The 23,090-nt window shown below is 44.6% G+C and overlaps 1 protein-coding gene and 1 pseudogene across 1 annotated transcript in view; one reads left to right on the plus strand and one right to left on the minus strand.

The window, feature by feature from the left end:
* The window catches only part of LOC124043631 (prolyl endopeptidase-like), a 66,525-nt gene extending 43,813 nt beyond the window's left edge, over positions 1 to 22,712 (minus strand). The window contains exons 1-2 of the mRNA XM_046362417.1: positions 20,679 to 22,712; positions 20,097 to 20,200 (exon numbers count right to left, since the gene is read on the minus strand). The gene's annotated coding sequence lies outside the window, so the exon portion shown is untranslated. The remainder of the gene's footprint in view (positions 1 to 20,096; positions 20,201 to 20,678) is intronic.
* On the plus strand, positions 1,745 to 15,138 carry LOC124043633 (annotated as a pseudogene).
* Positions 22,713 to 23,090: the final 378 nt, after the last annotated feature.

Consider the following 23,090-nt stretch of genomic DNA (forward strand, 5'->3'; position numbering starts at 1 on the left):
TCCATGTGCTGCAGCGGGACTAGCCAGAAATATATACGCATAATATGTCCATGTGCTGCAGCGGGACTAGCCAGAAATATATACGCATAATATGTCCATGTGCTGCAGCGGGACTAGCCAGAAATATATACGCATAATATGCGCACATGCCCTATACCCCAACACAACACATGTACGCATAAGATTCATCAAATCAAATACGGGAAGTCCTCCTTATAATCCAAACTATATAAATAAACATGATTTATGAACTATATATAAATCATATTTTCACATGTATATATTTCAGCGTAAGATGTCCTAACGACGTCATTTTTGCCTGATTTTTAAAATGGATTTTATATTTGTTCGGTTCCCAAGGTTTTCCTGTAAAAATCTCGAGGAATCAACCTAGAGGCATAGAATTCTACATTGACTCCCCGCTTCCAGTTATCCAGTAAGATCTTACAACAATTTACAGTCATTTCACAATACAATGGATGTCACTGGCTCGCTGTAACTTTGAGTATTGAAAAATTCAGATTCTATTTTTTTCTTTTCAGCTTTCAAATGTTGTTTTCCTGGCCTGGCTACTGTTAGTGTGGAGCACAGGCGACCTAACTCTCTAAACAGAGGACAGTTGTTCAAAGTAGACAGAAACGAAAGGGAAGCTCATCTGAGGTGCTGACCCTCTCTCTTTCAATTCAATTAAAGGGGCTTTATCGTCATGGGAAACATATGTTAACATTGCCAAAGCAAGTGAAGTAGATCGAATACAAAAGTGATGTAAATAATACAAATTAACAGTAAATATTACACTCACAGAAGTTCCAAAAGAATAAACACATTACAAAAGTACTATTATGTATATATACAGTGCTGTGACAATGTACAAATGGTTAAAGTACAAAATGGAAAGTAAATAAGCATAAATATGGGTTGTATTTACAATGGAGTTTGTTCTTCACTGGTTGATCTTTTCTTGTGGCAACAGGTCACAAATCTTGCTGCTGTGATGGCGCACACTGGTATTTCACCCAGTAGATATGGGAGTTTATCAAAATCGGGTTTGTTTTCGAATTCTTTGTGGATCTGTGTAATCCGAGGGAAATATGTGTCTCTAATATGCTCTTTCACGCACTCCCGTTACAGGGCAAGTTGAGGGTTTGCGCGTGCACGTGTGTGAACTTTGATCGTCCTTCTGAAGAACCCTCCAAGTTCACACTCACCCTCCAAACGTATGACCACTGATGATCCTTTGTACCTCTGTGCTTTATTGTGAATCCAAATCAAATATTTGAATTGTGTGTGTGTGTACTTGTGTGTGACCGTACAGGGTCCTTTGCACCTAAATGTTTTATTATGAATTTTTAAAAAGTGTCTGTGTGATCTGGGGGATTGAGGAGACCAAGATGTTGTAGACTGAGGACGTTGTTCCACCAGATCAGATTGCTCGTTAAGGGTCAAACCACGCAAAAGTCTAATCAGTGTGTTTGTCAGTGGCCACAAGCCAGCCATCTGCTATTCTTTCTTTCATTCATTCAGATGTCTTACGTGGGCCCCGGGGTGTTCCTTTGTGTGTGTGTGTTCAATTGTGTGTGTGTGCATGGTCACATTCAGGCAACTGTCCAAAGCCACCAGTTATGTGTCAATTGGTCGCACGTCCAACTAATCCTCTCAGTCACATGGCCAACGGCGGCTTCTCATTGGACGAGAGGATGGGGTAAAAAAGCATTGCCCAACGGTGGCTCGGGAGTTTTGGTGGCAGAGACAAAGTGGTCACAGCCTGGATAACACGAAGGATCTTACAGGGAGGAATTCCTGGAAAAACAAAGCGAGAGACACTGGAATAAGTAGAAGACAAGAGAAAGAGAGGCGGAGAGGGATGACCTTACCAAGGAGATGATGTTCCCACAGCAAAATGACTGTCTAAAAGTCATTGTCAACTGCATCCTATTTTGTGCCTGTATGACAATCCTTTTTTTTTTTTAGAAGGAAGGTGTTCAAGCATTATGTCAAATACAGTAATTGTGAACTTTTCTATTCGAGTCAATGCTGAGTGAATGAACCGTGAATGAACAGCACCGAATGGGCTTGACCTCTTGGGTCTGATTGAGTTTAGATTGGGAAAATAGCTCATGGTCAACAACGGGGGTTGAGAAATGGAGTTGACTTGTTTACACTAGGATTTGATCATCCTTGGCGATATTCAGATTAATATTGGGGCTTGGAAATATGTTGAATATTTTTGCTGGGTTGAATGGAAAAGCTGCATAGATTTTTGGTGAAATTAAGCATGTTGACTTGATTCATAGTTCCGGTATTGAACAATAACTTATGAGCTTGATGATGTTTTGGCTGAATTACATTGCTGATCATTTTGTCATTCAGTGGTTCTGTTGCCTTTTTTTGCTATATATTGCTGCTCCGTGGATTATATTGACGACGGCAAGCATTGTCAACACCCTATCATGCAATGGGATTAAGTCACTTTCAATCAATTCTCACAGTACAGTGTGTTGCTTATCAAGTGACAATGACAAGTGACAACAAGACGGAAGGCAAAAGGAATTCCACTAGTGTCACTAGTGAATTCAAACATACCATTTTATTCATGCCAGGATGAAGTAGCATGACACCCCTTCTCTCCCTTTCCTCTCTTCCAGACCTCAAGCTTTAACCAACGCACCTAAAGACGAGGGCCCCCATGAAAAACCGAAGTATCACCGAAGTAACACCGTACCGACGCACCCCGACCCAAACCAAGTCCAGCGGGGAAGAGAGAATCAACACAAAGAGTGTTAAGATGAAGCTGGAGACAGCCCCAGATATGAGTGAGTGGCGAGAGGACGACTTTGCCCTCAACTGCACCTACATTGTCCCTGACCAGGCGTCGGACCCCAGCTTCGGTGTGCCCAAAGCCATGACGTCCATACCCCGCAACCTCACCTTTGAGTACAGCACAGAGAATGAGGTAGGAACTTTAATAGAAGTCACTTTTAAATCAGCATTTCTGTGCCAGATTTAGAACCAGGAGGGGAATACAGTACACGTTCACAGCCAAGCGTTTGTGTATTGTCATTTTACTGTGATGCACAATGTCTTTCTTACATACTCTATTGATTAAGTCTGAATGAATTTGGGACAGTCCGCGGTCAATGACAAGTTGTGGTCAAGGCTCGTTGCTCCATTCCATTCCTGCTCTGCTCAGTGTTACAATGGCCATGTCGTGTGTGCGCCGGTAAAAACCCCGAGCCTCTTTACCGTTACCAAGTCTCTAGGTCAGTATTCCAATCACGTCTCTGGGTCAACACGCACACACACATTTCCGTGAACAGGTCGCTGCAATACTGAAACAAATACCTTGTCATTATGTGTCCTTTCCATACCGCTTCACAATTACCTTAGTTTCTTCACTGCCAGGATCTTCCTACCACAAACAGGCATAAGGCTCATGGTATCTTGACCCCGTGGTAGTCATCCACCTACTTAACAAGAGGACAGGGACCAGCACGGCTGCATCCAGGAGATCCAACCTGAGCCGTAAAATCACATCAACAGTTCCCGCTCTGGCCCTCCTTCCCCCTCCCCTCTCCATCCCTCGTTTTCCTCCATTTAGGTGAATCAGCCTTCTACACCATATATGTCCAGGCTATGAGTGTCAGTGAATCAGCTGACTGGCATAGCCCTATTATGACTCACTAGAGAAGGGATCTGAGGTGTGAGGATTTAGGTTTTAGGCCGAGGGTGTCCTCAAATGTACACCGCGCTCTTGTGAAAAGTGAACTTACAATTGTGGCAGAAGAGATGTCTCTCTCTTTTTTGGGGGGGGGAAACAGGTTGTAATTATCTCTCGCACACTTCTCACTTTTCTCACTCTCAGTCTTCTTCACTTCTCGTGTGGTTAAGTGAGCATACGGTTCCTTCCTCCTTCTCTCAGTATTTTCACCCGAGCAAAACTCTTAGATGTCCCTCCTTTAGCTGTGAGCGTCTCTTCTCTTCCCCTCTCTGCTGCTTTTTCTGCCTAGGCCTGCGAGAGGTGTGAAAACTGTGGTTATGAACGCATGGTAAGGTTTTTTTGTGACTTTGTTAGTCTCCTTCCACCCTCACAAACACAAACCATCAGCCAAACCAGATGTAGCAAGTTGAACACACAGTGCAAGACTTCACTTTCACACCGGGTTGTGAGAGCTCTTTTCCTGTTTCAGCAGAGGCAAAGTGACCCTCAACTCTACTGTACTTGCATGCAAGACGGCTACATTACTTGCACTTGTAAGCACAACTTTTTTTTACATGAGTGTCTCACTAAAACACACGTGTAAAAGTATTTCAAACATGTCACAGTCTTTTGGTCTGGCTGGCTGTGTACCCTCAGAGAAGTTTCCCTTTCTGATAATGGCATTATGTCCATTTCTCCCCTGAGTAGTTGGCATTTTCTTGGGGAATCCATATACCCTATGGTGTTTTTATGTCTTGGAATCTTACCTTTGTGTGTATGTGTATGTGTATGTGTATGTGTGTGTGTGTGTGTGTGTGTGTGTGTGTGTGTGTGTGTGTGTGTGTGTGTGTGTGTGTGTGTGTGTGTGTGTGTGTGTGTGTGTGTGTGTGTGTGTGTGTGTGTGTGTGTGTGTGTGTGTGTGTGTGTGTGTTTTTCCCGGAAAAAGGTCACAGTGCCAGAGGGTGTGTCAATCAACAGGAAACAGACACATGCCAATTTAATTTAAAAAATCAAACCTGTGAACTACCTATGGGGGACTTCACACGTACTTATTAGTCCTTGCCAACCATTGTTTGTTACCAGTCATTTTTTAGTCATGGCGATTGCCGATTATGCAAAAGCACTACTTTTGAATTCGGGGATTCTTTCAGTTGTTCACCAAGTAATTATTGACTAACAGAAAGATTACAATGTGCAATGCCAAGAGTTGGCAGGAGGGGTGTAAAGCTACCGACATTAGACTCTGGAGCAGCGGAAACGCATTCTCTGGAGTGATGAATCACGCCTCACCATCCGACGGACGAATCGGGGTTTGATGGATGCTAGGAGAACGCTACCTGCCCCAATGCAGAATGCCAACTATAATATTTGGTGAAGGAGGAATAATGGTCTGTGGCTGTTTTTCATGGTTCAGGTGAGGCCCCTTAGATCCAGTGAAGGGAAATATTTTATGCAACAGCATACAATGACATTCTAGACAATTCTATGCTTTCAACTTTGAGGGAACAGTTTGTGGAAGGCCTTTTCCTGTTTCAGCATGAAAATGCCCCTGTACACAAATTGAGGTCCATACAGAAATAGTTTGTCGAGATCAGTGTGGAAGAACTTGACTGGCCTGCACAGAGCCCTGACCTCAACCCCATAAAACACTTTTGTGCTGAATTGGAACGCCAACGACTAGCCAGGCCTAATCGCCCAACATCAGTGCCCGACCTCACTGATGCTCTTGTGGCTGAATGGAAGCAAGTCCCCACAGCAATGTTCCATCATCTAGTGGGAAGCCATTCCAGTAAACAGCTGAGGCCACACATAGGACCATGAATGGAAGGATTTGGCTGGTCAGAGTAGAAGAGGGGTCACTCCACCCTTCCACTCCTCCTTCTCTCCTCCTTCCAACGCTCTTCGTAACTCCTAAGTGTGCCAAGAGGGGGGGGGGGGGACTGAGCGGGACTGAGCGGGTGAGGGGAGGAGGTGGGTAAGTAGGTTAGTCTCCAACGATTAACTTTCGTTTGGGGCGCAGGGCAGGCATCGTCACAGGCCGTATTTCCTGGCTGCGAGAGGACCTATTCCGAGCTGGGACAGTTAGGGGGGGAAGGTGGCAGGGAGAGTGGTGGCGTGGTCCAGTCAAGAAGCGAGTGATACTCCTCTACTCCTTCCCCCCTCCCTCCTCCTTCCTCGTCTTCTTATAAACCCGGCTGAGCGGTCGTTAATCAGCAGCCCTGTCGCAGCTCAGTCATTAGTCACGCTAAAACGAGGCCACACAATGTCCCTGTCACACTCACTCTCGTCTCACCCTCCGTCACCCCCATGGCCAGGACTCAGCAGATCTTCAAGACAAAGCCCCTTAAGACCCCCCGAGCTATGGGTCTCACCGATGCTCCCTGCCAAGCGTGGGTGTCCCCCTGTGTCTTGTTCAAACTTCCAGTACTTTCTAAAGAATCCCTATTGAAGTATGAGTCAGGTTGCTATTCCTGGCCGTCGAGGCTCAGGGGAGAGAGTTCAGTCGACCATAGTGATTTTCCCGTTTCCTTATCCCAGCTCTTGAGTTAACTGTGGATGTGTCTTTTTCTTTACGTCATACAAGTGTGTAACTTGAGTCTGGTAAACTCCGCGTCAGAGTGTAGACATTGAGCACGTACCAGAAAAAGGCACGACAGACACGCACGACAGGCACGCACGACAGGCACGACAGAGACTGGTGGCCATTCTCACTAGCGGGGGCAGCGGTGAGCTGAGTGAGGTCATTTACGTTCTGTCTCTGTCCCTGTAAAAGGCTCTGCATGGTCAATCCAACGTCTGCGGCGACCGTAGAGCGTTCACTGCAACACGGCCTCCGCAGAAGTCAGGGAATTTATACCTTCTTGAGCTTTGCTGAGCAGAGCAGAGCTGCTGTGAAGTAAGTTGTCGTGGAAATGAGTTTGTGTTTATACTGTCAATGCAGAGGTATTACGGACCCCTCCGCATTGTTAAATCACTTGCTCGGTGCACGGCGATGTGGTACAGAGCTCAATTTGGCCTCTGCATGGCTCCGGAGGCTCCGCAATTGCGTCACACCATTCATACTGTGCCTCCAACCACATTGTCGGGTCAAGCATAAATTGGCTTTAAGTCAATGGCGTTTATGAGGACAGTCAGCAGGTGAGAGAAGCAGGTCAGAGAAAGTGCAATTCCCTTCATTCATTTAACTCATTAGAAAAGAGGAAGAAAGCGAGTCACCTTGGAGCTCTGGAGAGAAGATCAGAGCTCCTGTCTGGGTCAACATGTCAAGGCCATAGAAATACAAATTGGTAGAACAGAAAAAGTTCCTCAGGCCACAGCAAATTGACAGCACCCTCATGCATCTAACTCTATTTCTATGGTCAAGGCTGTCTTAAGGAACTGGCACTGTTTGACTGACTAATGTTTGATAGCATGGGTCCCAGATCTGTTTGTGTCGTCTTGAAATCTGGTTCTGTTAGGCTAACTGTTTGATGATGTATTGTCTTGTGTTTAGGTGACAGGCGTGTTCAGCAAAGAGTACATTCCTCAGGGGACTCGGTTTGGACCTCTGCAGGGTGACATCTACACCAAATACAACGTCCCCAAACAGGCCAACAGGAAATACTTCTGGAGGGTAAGTTGGCGGAATAACCGTTCACACACACACGGTTTGACATCAAGCTGTCGGGAGATGATGTGGAAACCGGCCACTATGGGCAACAGTGAGCGCTGTTACCCTCAAGTAGATTTGGGTTTTGCTAGGGCATTGTGGACAGGGATGGTGGATGGGCGTAAGCATCTGCCTCTGATTCCAATGGTTGCAAGTGCTTATCCAGTGATATTTTTTTGTTTTAAGCCTATCCCAGCCCCTAGCCCTTACCTTAACCATTCTGAGTTAATGCCTTCACAATTTGTAGTCAATTCCTGAACTTAACCCCAAACTTAAAAATGCTGAGTTAATGCCTGAACTTAACGCCTTTACACACAAATTTGACTTTGGAACAACTTCGAAATTTGACGTTTGAACGTCTAATTCTGAGGTGAGAATGCGAGAGCCGGTTGGTAAGTACAGCCATGAAAACAGGTGCATGAAATTATACAGTGGGTTCTAGGGGAGAACTCTCTCTCTCCTTACCTAACAAGCAGATATGGGAACTGCTTCTCAAAAGAGACGGGGAAAAGAGATTCGACCCACAATTCGTCCTAGTTATTCTTCTCCAATTATTCTTGGAAAAAGAAGCACAAGTGGTAAAACAGTTTCACACCAAGTCAGTCACTTCCCATCTAAAAGGAAACAAAAATGCATTGCTCAGAAGCCCATAGGTACTCAGGAGTTTTGGACAGATTTTTGGGGAAGTTGTGTATCTTTACACGCACGCAACAATTGCATCCTTCCCAGCGCTCAAGTCCCATTCAACCCATTCAACAAGTATGACATATAGGAAGTGATTGTTAGTGTTCCCCTATCTCTCTCTCTCTCTCTCTCTCTCTCTCTCTCTCTCTCTCTCTCTCTCTCTCTCTCTCTCTCTCTCTCTCTCTCTCTCTCTCTCTCTCTCTCTCTCTCTCTCTCTCTCTCTCTCTCTCTCTCTCTCTCTCTCTCTCTCTCTCTCTCTCTCTCTCTCTCTCTCTCTCTCTCTCTCTCTCTCTCTCTCTCTCTCATACACACTTCCTTCTCATTCCCACACACCCTCGTCCTCTCTGTCTCCCGGCGGTCACTTGCCTAATTCAGGAGTTTTCTCTGAGTCGTTTCCCTGTTAGGGCTTTCTGTCCTACGTTTTCACCTTCCTTCTGGCATTTCCTGTAAACCCGATCCGTCCTGTCCTACTACTGCAAATTGGTGAAAGTCTGACTCGCCTGGAGAGTATGTCAACACTCTCTCACGGGACAAGTGTGGAGGTGTGTGACGTGTGGGAGTGTGTGTGCCTGTGAGCACGTGCCACCATCTATTTGTGTGTGTTTGGGTCTGCCAACACAACTCGTACATTTCCTTAATTAAGAGATGCCAGTAAAAACAATTACAGGGCACTCTATATAGAATAAGTGATTGACAACTTGGCACGTGAGGAAATGTAATGGAAATTCCTATGGTTGACATTATCGTGATATGCTGTATCTCCTGGTGGGAAGCAGCCATTCAAGTCTGGGCATGTTGAGAGAAACCCCCCCCCAACCAGAGTGTGAGAGAAAGAAAGAGAAAGAGAGAGAGAAAAAATACGTCTGTCTGTCTGTCTGTCTGGGCATGCGTTCAAAGTCTTTGCCCTGCCCCCTCTCCGTCAGTCTAACTAGCAGCTGATAAAAGTAGTGACAGCGTTGATTTCACACCAGACAGTGACAGTAGTTCAGGAACCCACACACAGTGCGCGGGACACACACTCAAGAAACAACCCAGGTGGAACAAGAACCAGGTCATTAGAAGAGGACATAGGAGACTGTTCTGTACATGGCAGAGGTGAACTACACTTTCTATCTACATACTGTGACCATGTTTTGTCAGCTCAGCAGCTCAACTGCTACAGTGACCGTTTCAGTCATGAGTGAATGTAACAATACAGTAGAGGTCAATCAGTTACAAAGTTGTGTACTAACTGGTGTTCCACTATGTTTTAAATACAAGTGTGGGCGCGTGTTCTATTATTGCATTGTATTCTTATTTCACTCTCCCCTCTTTTCCCTCCCAGATCTATAACGGCAGGCAGCTATACCACTTCATCGATGGATATGACTTGCAGCGCAGCAACTGGATGCGCTACGTCAACCCAGCGCACTCGCTGTCCGAACAGAACCTGGTGGCGTGCCAGAATGGCCGTGACGTCTACTTCTACACCAGCCGGCCCGTGGAGCCCAAGCAGGAGTTGCTGGTGTGGTACAGCCAAGATTTCGCCCAGAGACTGTGCAGCCAACCGGGTGAAGAGCTCAAACAAAGTGAGTGGCCATCTTTGATTGTTGTTGTTGTTGCCCTACTCTCATCTGTTCACTCTCCTCAACTCCTCTCCTTGTTTCCTTCTCCTCTACCCTCTCCCCTCGTCTTTCCCGTCCTCTACTCTTCTCTCCTCTGCACTCATCTTTCTCTCTCCTTGAATTGCTTTTCCATCTACTCTCTAGCTCTCTCTTTTCTGTGGCTCTACAAATAAAGCCCTATTCTATGTTATGACACTCAATGAAAAACTGTTAGTGAGTGAGAGGGTAATGTAGTGAAAGACAGTCAGGTGTGTATGTTTGTCTCTAGGTGGAAACGATGATGAACAGCGAGACAGTTCTCTTTTCATACCTATATCAGATTTTTTTTTTAAAGGGGGTTTAAATCTGTGTGTGTGTGTGTGCGTGTGTGTCTGCTCGATAAGATGACACAAAGTTGAGCCATTCTTTTGTCCGATCACAGACTTTCATGATTATTGTCTTCAAAAGGAGTATTTTCCCCCCTCATGTTGATAAGATCTGAGTTCATTAGATGGTAAACAATGAGACTGAGTGTGACGGAAACCGTTTCCTTCCTTGTCCCCTTTTCGGAGCGGATGGCATTGTTCTGGAATATGTCCCGAGTCATGGTTGGGTGAGAGACTTACTGACAAAACACAATACACGGCTACACCTGCCTCAATGTAGGAGACGGCTCACCCACACACACAAACACACTCACTCTTACTTACACAACATAGGGAACATCTCAAAAGGAGTGGAAAAGTCCTCTCAACAATGCCTGGTCAAGTAAAGTCCATGAGTCATTGTCAGCTGTACATTCAGGTATGGCAAGTTGTCCACTCATTATATGACAACTCGTTTTGTTGCCAGAAACTCTGTAAGGAGACATGCCCTCTTAAACTATAATTACATCACACAGTCATTCAACCTGTTGACTAATGTTGACTAGGCTACAATGTCAACTGCTTTGACACAGTCCTTTTTACTGTGTACTCCACACACTTGGGGACAACCCTGATGAAGACTGTAGTAATTAGGCTAGGCCTCTAAAAATTCACACAAAACAATAAAGGATAAAAGTAGCTTAAATAGTCTATCCAAACACATTTGGTTTACATTGATCAATTTATAGGCCTAATTAAAGGGTGACAGTTGAAAGTTCACGCCTGAGCTCTGTATGATCACTAATGCACGGTTTAATGCACTATTGTATCCTGCAGTGGGTTCACCTTCCCTTTAATCCTGGTTATAAGGCAATTTCTGTTAAACAGCGAGTAATGAGTTAGTTTAAAGCCACACAGCTATTCACATAAAACATAAGTAGGACTTAAAACAAGCGAACTAAATGGCAAATGCATTTCTTCCTGCGGTCCTGAGAAAGACGCTTGAGCGGTAATTGAAACCTTGCGACAGGAACGCCCCCCCCCCCCCCCCCAATTAAAGCGTTTTGTTTTACTACAAATCCTACATGACACATACCCACATACACCCACACATCAAAATTAAAACATTGCTATCATAGTTGCCAGACAGAAACCATGAACTCTTTTGAAGTTTCATCTAAAAACTGAAACCGTCATCATCATTTACCATAAGAGGGAGCGCTAGGGAGGATGTGAGAGCCCGAGTGCGAGTGTGGTGCGTCACTACAGTCACTTCTCACTTCGTTAAGACTGTGAACTTTGTCCATCAATACTGTCCTATTGCAGAGTGATAAGTGAATAAATTGCTCATTAGGTCGACACAAAGGACGGACGGAAGTTGTATTATTGTGTGGATTGGCAAGGTTGACCGTTGTTTTTACAGTGTATTTCATACACACTCAAACCCAACCACTATGTCTGACCTTGGGGTTTTTCTTCTTCTATAGAACACATTATCGGAGATGTCAGAGAATCCGAAGAGAAGGAGGAGATGAAAGACGAGAGAGAGGATGAAGGGGAAGAGAGAATTGACGTGGAGGTGCTGGAAAGAGACACACCGCCCGACACGCCAGACGACCAAATCATGGACTTCAGCCAGAAGATAGAGAATGAGAAGGTGACCCAGGACCACCAGGGACCCATCCCCTCTCCTCAACCCGACCAGCGAGAGCCCAAACTGGGATCTCATGTCTACGGCTTCCCAGAGTGCCACCCTACAGCCCCCTCCCCGACCCGCGACCTTCACCTCCATGGGCTCTACAGCCACAGAGAGGGCTTAGTGTCCTCCTACCCCCTCTACCATCCCTCCAGACCCCTTCAACCCCCCTACCAGCTTCTCCCCCATACAGCAGCCCCCACTACCCCCACCTCCTCCTCCCCCAGTACCCCCACCCTTCCCTGGGATGCTCCCCTCCAGAGGCCCTCTGCGGTACAGCAGCTACCCGAGTAGCGATGGACTTCCACACCACTCCATGACCCACCAGCCTGGTCTGCTCCCAGTGTCTCTGCCCTACCCCGGAGAGACTCAGGGAGGGCTGAAGGAGAGGACCCCAAATATGTCATCTCCTTGTGGGGCCCCAGCCACCCCAGAGCTCTCTCCCCTTCCCAAGCAGGAGCACCAGACACCCCTGCCGTCACCCTGTGGCTGTGAGGAGGCCATGAACCTCAGCCTGGCCATGCCAAAGAGAAGCCCCTCGCCACCTGCTCCTGGCTACAAATCCCTCCCCTACCCCTTGAAGAAACAGAACGGCAAGATCAAGTACGAATGCAACGTCTGCATCAAGACTTTCGGACAGCTGTCCAACCTCAAGGTGAGGATCTTATAGACATAGGTGGTACTTTTGGTTTCTCTGGTGGCCCAATCTATTCCTGTCTTATTGTGGGTTCCTATCTAACCGAGGCATTTTTTTCTTTCAGGTGCATCTGAGAGTACACAGTGGAGAGAAGCCCTTCCAGTGTCACCTCTGTCTGAAGAGCTTCACCCAGCTAGCCCACCTGCAGAAGCATCACCTGGTCCACACTGGAGAGAAACCACATGAGTGCACGGTATGTTTGTGTTTTGATCAGCTTTTTCCAGTCTACTTCAGCTCTAAAACACACACACACGCACACACCCCCCTGCGTGCCACTATGAATTTCACCCTGCCCTGCCCTTGTGATGTAAGGAATCCCTGGGCTTTTGTTGAACACTCTTTTATAACTATGTGGGTGTGATCATGACCTCAGTCCTGTGTTGATTTTCATGGTAGGGTTCAGTGATCTCCAACTCGAAACAAGCAGTCTACACTGGTAGAGAAAAGGGTTCTTCGGCTGTCCCCATATGAGAACTCTTTGAACAACACTTTTTCCTTCCAGGCTGAACTCTTTTGGGTTCCATGTAGAACTCTCTGGGGAAAGGTTTCTACATGGAACCCAATAGGGTTCTACCTGGAACCAAAAAGGGTTGTTCAAAGGGTTCTCCTATGGGTTTCTAGCACCTTTTTTTCTACCAGTGTCGGGTCATACCCTGCTAGCACGCAACCACAGAAACCCAGGAGCCTGGTTTCACCCAGTTGTTCTAATGATATCACTATCACAACATCATCCTAACCTGAACTTTCCTATCCATCTGTTCCTATTCATATAGGTGTGTCACAAGCGCTTCAGCAGCACCAGCAACCTTAGGACCCACCTACGGCTCCACTCGGGTGAGAAGCCCTACCAGTGCAAACTGTGCAGCACCAAGTTCACCCAGTACATCCACCTCAAGCTCCACCGACGCCTGCACATCGCCCGCGACCGCCCCCACTGCTGCCCTCTCTGCGCCCACGCCTTCGTCCACCGCTTCTCGCTGCGCATCCACCAGCACAGCTGCTGCCCCGCCTCTGCCCAGGCCCACACCAGCTCACATGCCCACACCCACATCCGCGAGCTGGTCGAGCGCTTCGACACCAGCCCCGAGGCGGACAAGCTGCCTGAAGGGGCAGGACCAGCCCATTTGGAAGCTGCAGTGGAGCGCTGGGTAGCCCGGAGCTTGGAAGGGCGAGAGGGCAAGGAGGACCAGAGTGAAGCCACCCTGCTGCTCAAGGCCTTCACGGCGGCCATTAACGCCCCAGCTCCTCCCACGACGTCATCTCACACTTCTACTTCAGCCTATCAGGAGAGGGCTAGTGTGGTACGCCTCTACAACCGGCCAATGGTGAAGACGCAAGGGCAGTAGGTGAAGTAGAATTACTCTTTTGGGGAGGGGTAAGGAACAAGAAACATTTTAAGGGTCTACCTCCTGAAAAGCCAGAGCACAATCGATTAAGTCGTCACGGAAAAATAGGTATTTCCTCGAGGGGAAGAGAGACTATGGAAAGCCAATAAGAGAGAAGCACCAAAACAAAGACTATTCAAAGACATGGCCAGTGTGTTCAGTGATTGCACTTCCACCCTAACTAAGGGTGTTTTCTTATTCGCCGTGACGTTTCACTCAGGTCCACAGGTGTAATTTACATGGAATGTGTGAGAGAGTTTGTCAGCTATATTTGTTCAGTTGAGTGATTCTTTTTCTTGTTAACGTAATGTTACGTCTTGACACTTCCAAGGAGGCTTACTCCTGGGAAAACCGTTGGACCAATGCCACAGACTATTACTGCGATATCTAATGTTTAATTACCGGACAATCTTTGTGTATATTTATTTATTTTTGCTAAAAAAGGGTAGATCAGGGATCTTGAAACTATGTGTATGCATTTGCGTTTGCCAAAAAAACAACAAGAATCAAATAAAATATGAGGATAAACAGGTCTAACTTATGTAGCATAACTTTTTCAAACTTAAATACTGTATTCTAATGTAATGTAACAAGAGGGGAAAGCAAACTAAAAGTAGTCAGAATGTTATAATGTTCCGGTTCAATTCAAATAGCTTCTCAGGACTTCCTGTGAGTCATTTAGTGATGTATTGGAGGTACATACTTCTGCACAGAAACTAGCAATAAAAAGAAAAAAACCTTTGTTTCTTATTTTTGTGTGTCTTTTTGAATGTTAAAACATTACGACAGTGTACTTGTATTTGAATTTGTTTGAATATATCCTGAAATACCATTGTGTTTCTAGCTCTTTCTCTTTGATTCAGTTGTTATCTACCCACTGTCGATATATGCTTTATTTAATTCGTCCTCTATACTGGTGGTACTGTAGATGCGATTGTCATCCGAATCAGAGCATGAACCATACAGTATGTGAGAATGAACCCGATGTAGTCTGTACTGCACTTTCCCCTTTACTCAGTCTGCTCCTAGTACCACTGTATATATATACACTCAGGTGAATGGCTCTCGGCTCTTGTTATTTTACCAAAACTATTGACAAAGGTACCTCATACGAGAGCTGTACGTTTTCGCTCTCACTGGAAAAAGCCAGAAATAAATCCATGCGCACCAAGGTTTCTGTTACCTAGAACCAAAATGGTGTAACTGTTCTAACATTAATACTATGTGAATTATAATTGTTTTTATATACACGTTTGTAGCTTTGTCTATGTAGTTTATTTTTGGACCAAGGTTATCCTATGTGGATACTTTATGCCAGAGATTATTTTCATGATACTTTTGCAATAAATGTAGCACATTAAACATGTTGTTTTTCAAACTGGGATGTCTTTTGAGTTTTCTATTTTCTCGCTTCAAAAATCCAACATGCTTGTATTTGCACATTCACATGAACGCACACACAGACACCCCCTCACAAATCCCCCACATACTCTCGCCCTCTCTTACTCATAACCAAACTCTAGAAAGTCCCATACAACAGCCCACTCAAAACTCTTGAGTTCACTTTCTTAGAAAATAGAGGAACTGAGAGTATGCACTGATGTTCACTAGAATCAGCATCACTTACCATCAGACTAAACCTAATGTGCTAATAATGATTGAATGATTGTGCTAATAACATTGAATGCGGATGATGTCTTCTGAGAAGATGTCACCTTTGTGGATATTCAGCTCTCTTGAATATCTGTGAAACTATTGCTACCACCTTTCAGCGTACACATATAGTATATAATCAAGACAGTTGTGAAGAGGCTACGAAAAAACCTATTCCCCTCAGGAGACTGAAAAGATTTGGCATGGGTCCTCAGATCCTCAAAAGGTTCTACAGCTGCACCATCGAGAGCATCCTGATGGGTTGCATCACTGCCTGGTAGCATCACTGCCTGGTAGCATCACTGCCTGGTATGGCAACTGCTCGGCCTCCGACTGCAAGGCACTATAGAGGGTAGTGCGTACGGCCCAGTACATCACTGGGACCAAGCTTCCTGCCATCCAGGACCTCTATACCAGGCGGTGTCAGAGGAAAGCCCTAAAAAGACTCAAGCAACACCAGTCATAGACTGTTCTCTCTACTACTGCATAGCAAGCAGTACCGGAGTGCCAAGTCTAGGTCCAAGAGGCTTCTAAAAGCTTCTACCCCCAAGTCATAAGAATCCTGAACATGTAATCAAATGGCTACCCAGACTATTTTCATTACCCCCCCTCCCATCCCTCTACGCTGCTGCTACTCTCTGTTATTAGCTATGCATAGTCACTTTAATAACTCTATCTACATGTACATATTACCTCAATTACCTCGACTAACCGGTGCCCCCGCACATTGACTCTGTACCGGTACCGCCCTGTATATAGCCTCCACATTGACTCTGTACCGGTACCGCCCTGTATATAGTCTCCACATTGACTCTGTACCGGTACCGCCCTGTATATAGTCTCCACATTGACTCTGTACCGGTACCCCCTGTATATAGTCTCCACATTGACTCTGTACCGGTACCCCCTGTATATAGTCTCCACATTGACTCTGTACCGGTACCCCCTGTATATAGCCTCCACATTGACTCTGTACTGGTACACCCCTGTATATAGTCTCCACATTGACTCTGTACCGGTACCGCCCTGTATATAGTCTCCACATTGACTCTGTACCGGTACCGCCCTGTATATAGTCTCCACATTGACTCTGTACCGGTACCCCCTGTATATAGCCTCCACATTGACTCTGTACTAGTACACCCCTGTATATAGTCTCCACATTGACTCTGTACTAGTACACCCCTGTATATAGTCTCCACATTGACTCTGTACCGGTACCCCCTGTATATAGCCTCCACATTGACTCTGTACTAGTACACCCCTGTATATAGTCTCCACATTGACTCTGTACTAGTACACCCCTGTATATAGCCTCCACATTGACTCTGTACCGGTACCCCCTGTATATAGCCTCCACATTGACTCTGTACTAGTACACCCCTGTATATAGTCTCCACATTGACTCTGTACTAGTACACCCCTGTATATAGTCTCCACATTGACTCTGTACTAGTACACCCCTGTATATAGCCTCCACATTGACTCTGTACCGGTACCCCCTGTATATAGTCTCCACATTGACTCTGTACCGGTACCACCCTGTATATAGCCTCCACATTGACTCTGTACCGGTACCGCCCTGTATATAGTCTCCACATTGACTCTGTACCGGTACCGCCCTGTATATAGTCTCCACATTGACTCTGTACCGGTACCGCCCTGTATATAGTCTCCACATTGACTCTGTACCGGTACCCCCCTGTATATAGTCTCCACATTGACTCTGTACCGGTACCGCCCTGTATATAGTCTCCACATTGACTCTGTACCGGTACCGCCCTGTATATAGTCTCCACATTGACTCTGTATCGGTACCCCCTGTATATAGTCTCCACATTGACTCTGTACTAGTACACCCCTGTATATAGTCTCCACATTGACTCTGTACCGGTACCCCCTGTATATAGTCTCCACATTGACTCTGTACTAGTACACCCCTGTATATAGTCTCCACATTGACTCTGTACCAGTACCACCCTGTATATAGTCTCCACATTGACTCTGTACCAGTACCACCCTGTATATAGTCTCCACATTGACTCTGTACTAGTACACCCCTGTATATAGTCTCCACATTGACTCTGTACTAGTACACCCCTGTATATAGTCTCCACATTGACTCTGTACTAGTACCGCCCTGTATATAGCCTCCACATTGACTCTGTACTAGTACACCCCTGTATATGGCCTCCACATTGACTCTGTACCGGTACCCCCCTGTATATAGTCTCCACATTGACTCTGTACCGGTACCGCCCTGTATATAGTCTCCACATTGACTCTGTACCGGTACCCCCTGTATATAGTCTCCACATTGACTCTGTACCGGTACCCCCTGTATATAGTCTCCACATTGACTCTGTACCGGTACCCCCTGTATATAGTCTCCACATTGACTCTGTACCGGTACCCCCTGTATATAGTCTCCACATTGACTCTGTACCGGTACCCCCTGTATATAGTCTCCACATTGATTCTGTACGGTACCACCCTGTATATAGCCTCGCTATTGTTATTTTACTGCTGCTCTTTAATTACTTATTTCTTTTATTGAAAACAATTTTGGGGGGTATTTGTCTTAAAACTGCATTGTTGGTTAAAGGCTTGTAAGTAAGCATTTCACTGTAAGGTCTACAAGCATGTGAAAATAAAATAGGATTTGATTAATTGAATTCAATATGATTTCTATAATTACATTATGCCAGAACGTAGCTTGACTGATTAAAGGCTGCTGTTTTCCACAAATACATTCTTAGAAATGACATCGATTTACAGGAATTGGCTCCATGTGTTGATGACTGACTGAGTACTGGCACACCTGATGAAGGTGAAACAATTGGCTGATGGACCTCCCCCGACATTAAACCACACTTCCAGTCAACAGCATAGTTACAGTAAGCTGGGCCACTACTCCCATTCTTTCTCAGGTGGTCTCTCCTCTCCATTCAGGGTGTTTACACAAGTGATCTCTCTCTGACTCTCTCTCTCCTCGGAGCGTTTGTGTTTCCTCTCGTGATCTTTGCTTTCGGAGTCTGTGCGCATCAAGGGAGAACCCCACTGCACACCTCTGACCAGAACAAAAACACCTCAAACCGGATTAAGAGCCATAGTTTTGGCACGTTGTCGAGCAGAGATGACAATAGCTAGACAGTAAATTGGTTAGCATGCCTGTTAACTAACCAGTTACATACAATATGTGACCATTTAGCCAGTCAGTAAGCTTCAGAATTAGTCAGTAAATGTATATTCTTGCCAGTATAAGCCGTAGAGAATAAAGGCTTTTTAATTGTTTCACTACATTCGGGTTCTTTGATAACTTCTTGAAATTCTTTGCGCAAAGGCTTTTCCCGCATTGTTCAGTATCCAGCTATGCATAAACTTCTGTTTCTTATTTCAGCCTGCCTGTTCAGCAGTTGTCAAGTAAACCAGTCGGTCAGTCTGTTTTCGGAATACCAGTGACAAATTAAACATGTCCTGGCGAAGAAAGGGATGAAGCAGTTATTGTGGAGAGGGGGAAGTTATGATGGCCAACTTCCTGATTACTCCCGATTACTTAGAATTTCTTCTACACCTACCCTTGTTCCAGTCTGTAGCTGGGAAGGGGTGGGACCACAATGTCACAATTTAATGGAATGCCATCCGGACCATCTTCATTGAACACATTAAAGTGGCACCAGTCTCATTTTAATATAAAAAAAAAAAACATTTCACTTAAATCCAATTACAAGGTAAACGTCTTTGTTGAATTCACGTTAGTTGACATCATTTTCTCAAAAATGGTTTGTGTTGCAAGTGTAAAAATCATATCAAACATACTTTCTACCAATGAGGTTTCTATGTGAGAATTGCCAGAACAATCTTAGACACGCAAAATAGTTTTGAGCCATGCTGGCATGGAATTGCCCAAGACTATTAGGTGTAAGGCGAAGCGGCCATGGTTAATCAGAAACCTATCAGTTAGATATCACAAAATATATTCATAGCCAGTCTAGCAAAACCAAACATTTACTCTGACACGCCATGGACGGTGAACATGCAACAGGTGTTTTCTCACATGATTATTTTTGATTGATGGGTGTCTTTGTGGTGACTATGCATTGGAGGGGGATTTAACAGGTCATTCAACCAGATTAACACACGACACCCTTGATAAAGATGAGCAAGATGAGTATAAAATAAATCATTCAAACACTGAGAAAAACATTTGGAAATTACATTTTCTTATACAAACACAATTGCTCAGAGAAAGAGATTTAGTTTAACAAGTAATATATTTAAAAAAAAAATACTTTTAAGTAGGGGTGCTGATATTTATTGGGCACAAAATAATCAGAAACAACCCAACTGAACTGAAAATGCATCCAATAAGTTTGTAGAGTCACAAGTTTTAAGTAGTCATCACAGACAGTGTATTGCCCACCATTGCTTCACACACCATAAAACACATCACTCAGAACTCGTTGTGCCTATTTGCATGGAACTGCGAAAGTAAAAGCACAACTGGTCCTCCACTTTCAAAGAATTCTGGTTATGGTGGTTCTTTGGAAGTGTGTGTGTGTGTGTGTGTGTGTGTGTGTGTGTGTGTGTGTGTGTGTGTGTGTGTGTGTGTGTGTGTGTGTGTGTGTGTGTGTGTGTGTGTGTGTGTGTGTGTGTGTGTGTGTGTGTGACGGTTTGAACACTTAACCTGATAGAGATGGTCTCCTGTAGTTGCCAGGGTGTGGCATCAACGACATCACTCCACACATCTGTCCTCTGGCCACACATCCCTGACCGGTCAAAGATGAACATCTGGAAAAGACAGCACCGTTTCGTAAGAGATGCTAAAAGTAAAGGGCACGATAATAAAATCAACCATAGGCCTCTATATTGAGAGTGTGTGTGTGTGTGTGTGTGTGTGTGTGTGTGTGTGTGTGTGTGTGTGTGTGTGTGTGTGTGTGTGTGTGTGTGTGTGTGTGTGTGTGTGTGTGTGTGTGTGTGTGTGTGTGTGTGTGTGTGTGTGTGTGCCAACCGACTTCTGTTTTAGATAAAGGGCAATCCATGGCTTCTTACAGTTGATTGATTTATAGAATAACAGTCATTAGGTTGACACCACTAGCCCTACTATATATTGTAATTGAGGTAACAACTACTGTATCTTGTTATCGGGGGGGCTTCATTTCACTGATGAGCCTGTCTTGTTTGCCTTGGCCTCTGAGAGCAAACACGGATAATACAATACAGTAGAAGCAAAATAGAAAAACATTCTGTGAAGGTGTGGCGTTTTTACCTGGAACAAGGAAAGATCCAGGGCTTCGCTGGAAGAGAAGAAAAAGTGCATTCTTACACTTCGTGGTTTGTTATCTTCAAAAGAACAACATGAAGGTAAACTGGGAGCTTTCTTTACTTTCTCTTTTACATAACTGCTAGATTCTTATCACAAAGAACTGGTTGATCCAAGAAGTCACATGACTGGCCCCACAAGCTCTCAGTCCAATGGGATTACTTTTGACTTTAATTGTTTTTTATTTAACAACTGATTCAAGATCTGTTTCCCTAATTCTACCTAAGCCTAACTGACAATATATATAATTTGTTACAGGCATAATGTACCTTCACAAACACCAATTGATGGTAGTGTATACAATACATATGGATTAGGCTACCTGCACAGAAACATAAGCTTACATTATACTACAAAATCTGTCCTTCAATTGAGAATATGTATTAAGACTAGGGCCTAGGGTTGTCTAGAAGTCTAAACTCCTGCCTCTTGATCACATACTGACAATTTTTGGTAAAGACTCTATCAAGGTCCCCGGGCGCCGAAGACGGAGATGTCGACTAAAGCAGCCCTTTGCACCTCTCTGATTCAGAGGGGTTGGTTTAAATGCAGAAGACACACTTCAGTTGAAGGCATTCAATTGTAAAACTGACTAGGTATCCCCCCCTACAAAATCCAAAAACTAACTTTAAAAAAATAATAACATGGACCTTTGATTAAAAAAATTAAACACAGATAAGTTTTATCTTGGGTGTCCAACCCTGGACCATTTGTCACTGTCCTGGGCTGTTTGTCTTTCCATTACACACCGTCTCTGACAATATAGGCAGGGCAGGGTGCAGAGCGGACAGTGATAAACTGGATGAGTGATGAAGGCTCTCAGATACAGTAATCTATATTGGTTTAAAGGTACAGACAGAGGGTGCTTATTCATGTATATGCTGTGTGTGACGTGCACCCTACCCCCACATCATTCTGTGGATATCATAGAGCTGTATCCATATTCAACTGATCTGGGAAAGCGATACCAGACTGTGCTGGTGTTGATCTCGTGTTCTGTTCATTATCATACGTTATTCTGGGGGAAATTGGGTTATTCTAAGTTATTTAGCAAAAAAATAAATAAATTCTACCTGCAACTAAACTCAACAATTGCTTTTGGTGACTTTCAAAGGCAAGATAAAGTGATATGATACTCTTCTATTATAAATTGAAAAATCCTGTAGTAAATTTGTTCCATAAATACTATCAAACAATAATGAAATGCAGTGAAATTGATTTTCTCTCAATGTGTATCAAAGTTCAGTCAGACAAAACTCTTTTGAACGGTCATCCAACTAGGAATTCCAAGTCAAAAACTCTGGCCTCCTCCTAGAGCTCCGGCTTTCCGAACTGAAGATAACTGACTTTGCCGTAGGCTTTGAACAGGGCGCCTGGCTAACGCCCGGGAGGCAGCCAGGTTCCAAAACGAATGCAATTAACTTTCACCTGGTGCAAAACACACCTACTCGGGCACTCGGGCCAGATTAAATTGAATCTCCTTATTGACACAACAAGGAAAGTTGACAAAGCCTATTTTTCATCAATTTATTTGCGGTTACATTAAATTACTGTGACTAAGTCTAAAGTCTACAACAGATGGCATGGAACATAATGTACGACCATTTTTGAGGTCGGGTTTTGGAGTAGCAGAGGAAAAGTCGCGTTGGCTAATTTGAGTGACGTTTTAGGCCTATCTTTGCACAATGAAAACAAACATCCACAACTCGCAGTTCTCCCTCTATATGTACACTGAACAAAAATATAAACGCACCATGCAACAATTTCAATGATTTTACCGAGTTACAGTTCATAAAAGGAAATCAGTCCATTGAAATCAATTTATTTAGGCCCTAATCTATGGATTTCACATGACTGGGCAGGGGCGCAGCCATGGGTCGGCCAGGGTGGGCATAGGCCCAATCAATAGAAATGAATGGAAATCATGTATTGTGTCATTTTGGACTCACTTTTATTGTAAATAAGAATATAATATGTTTCTAAACACTTCTACATTAATATGGATACTTCCATGATTATGGATAAACCTGAATGAATCGTGAGTAATGACAAGTGAAAAGGTTACAGAGGGTCAAAAATCCTAACCTCAAGACATGGCAATAACAGGGGAGATTATATATATATAATAATAATATATGCCATTTAGCAGACGCTTTTATCCAAAGCGACTTACAGTCATATGTGCATACATTCTACGTATGGGTGGTCCCGGGGATCGAACCCACTACCCTGGCGTTACAAGCGCCATGCTCTACCAACTGAGCTACAGATTAGCAAGGGTGAGAGGTTAGCATCTCTTGGGGGCATGATCTTTGACCCTCTGTAACGTTCTCACTCATCATTATTCATGATTATTCT

Source organism: Oncorhynchus gorbuscha, linkage group LG09 (genome assembly GCF_021184085.1).
Source record: "Oncorhynchus gorbuscha isolate QuinsamMale2020 ecotype Even-year linkage group LG09, OgorEven_v1.0, whole genome shotgun sequence".
Lineage (NCBI taxonomy): Eukaryota > Metazoa > Chordata > Actinopteri > Salmoniformes > Salmonidae > Oncorhynchus > Oncorhynchus gorbuscha.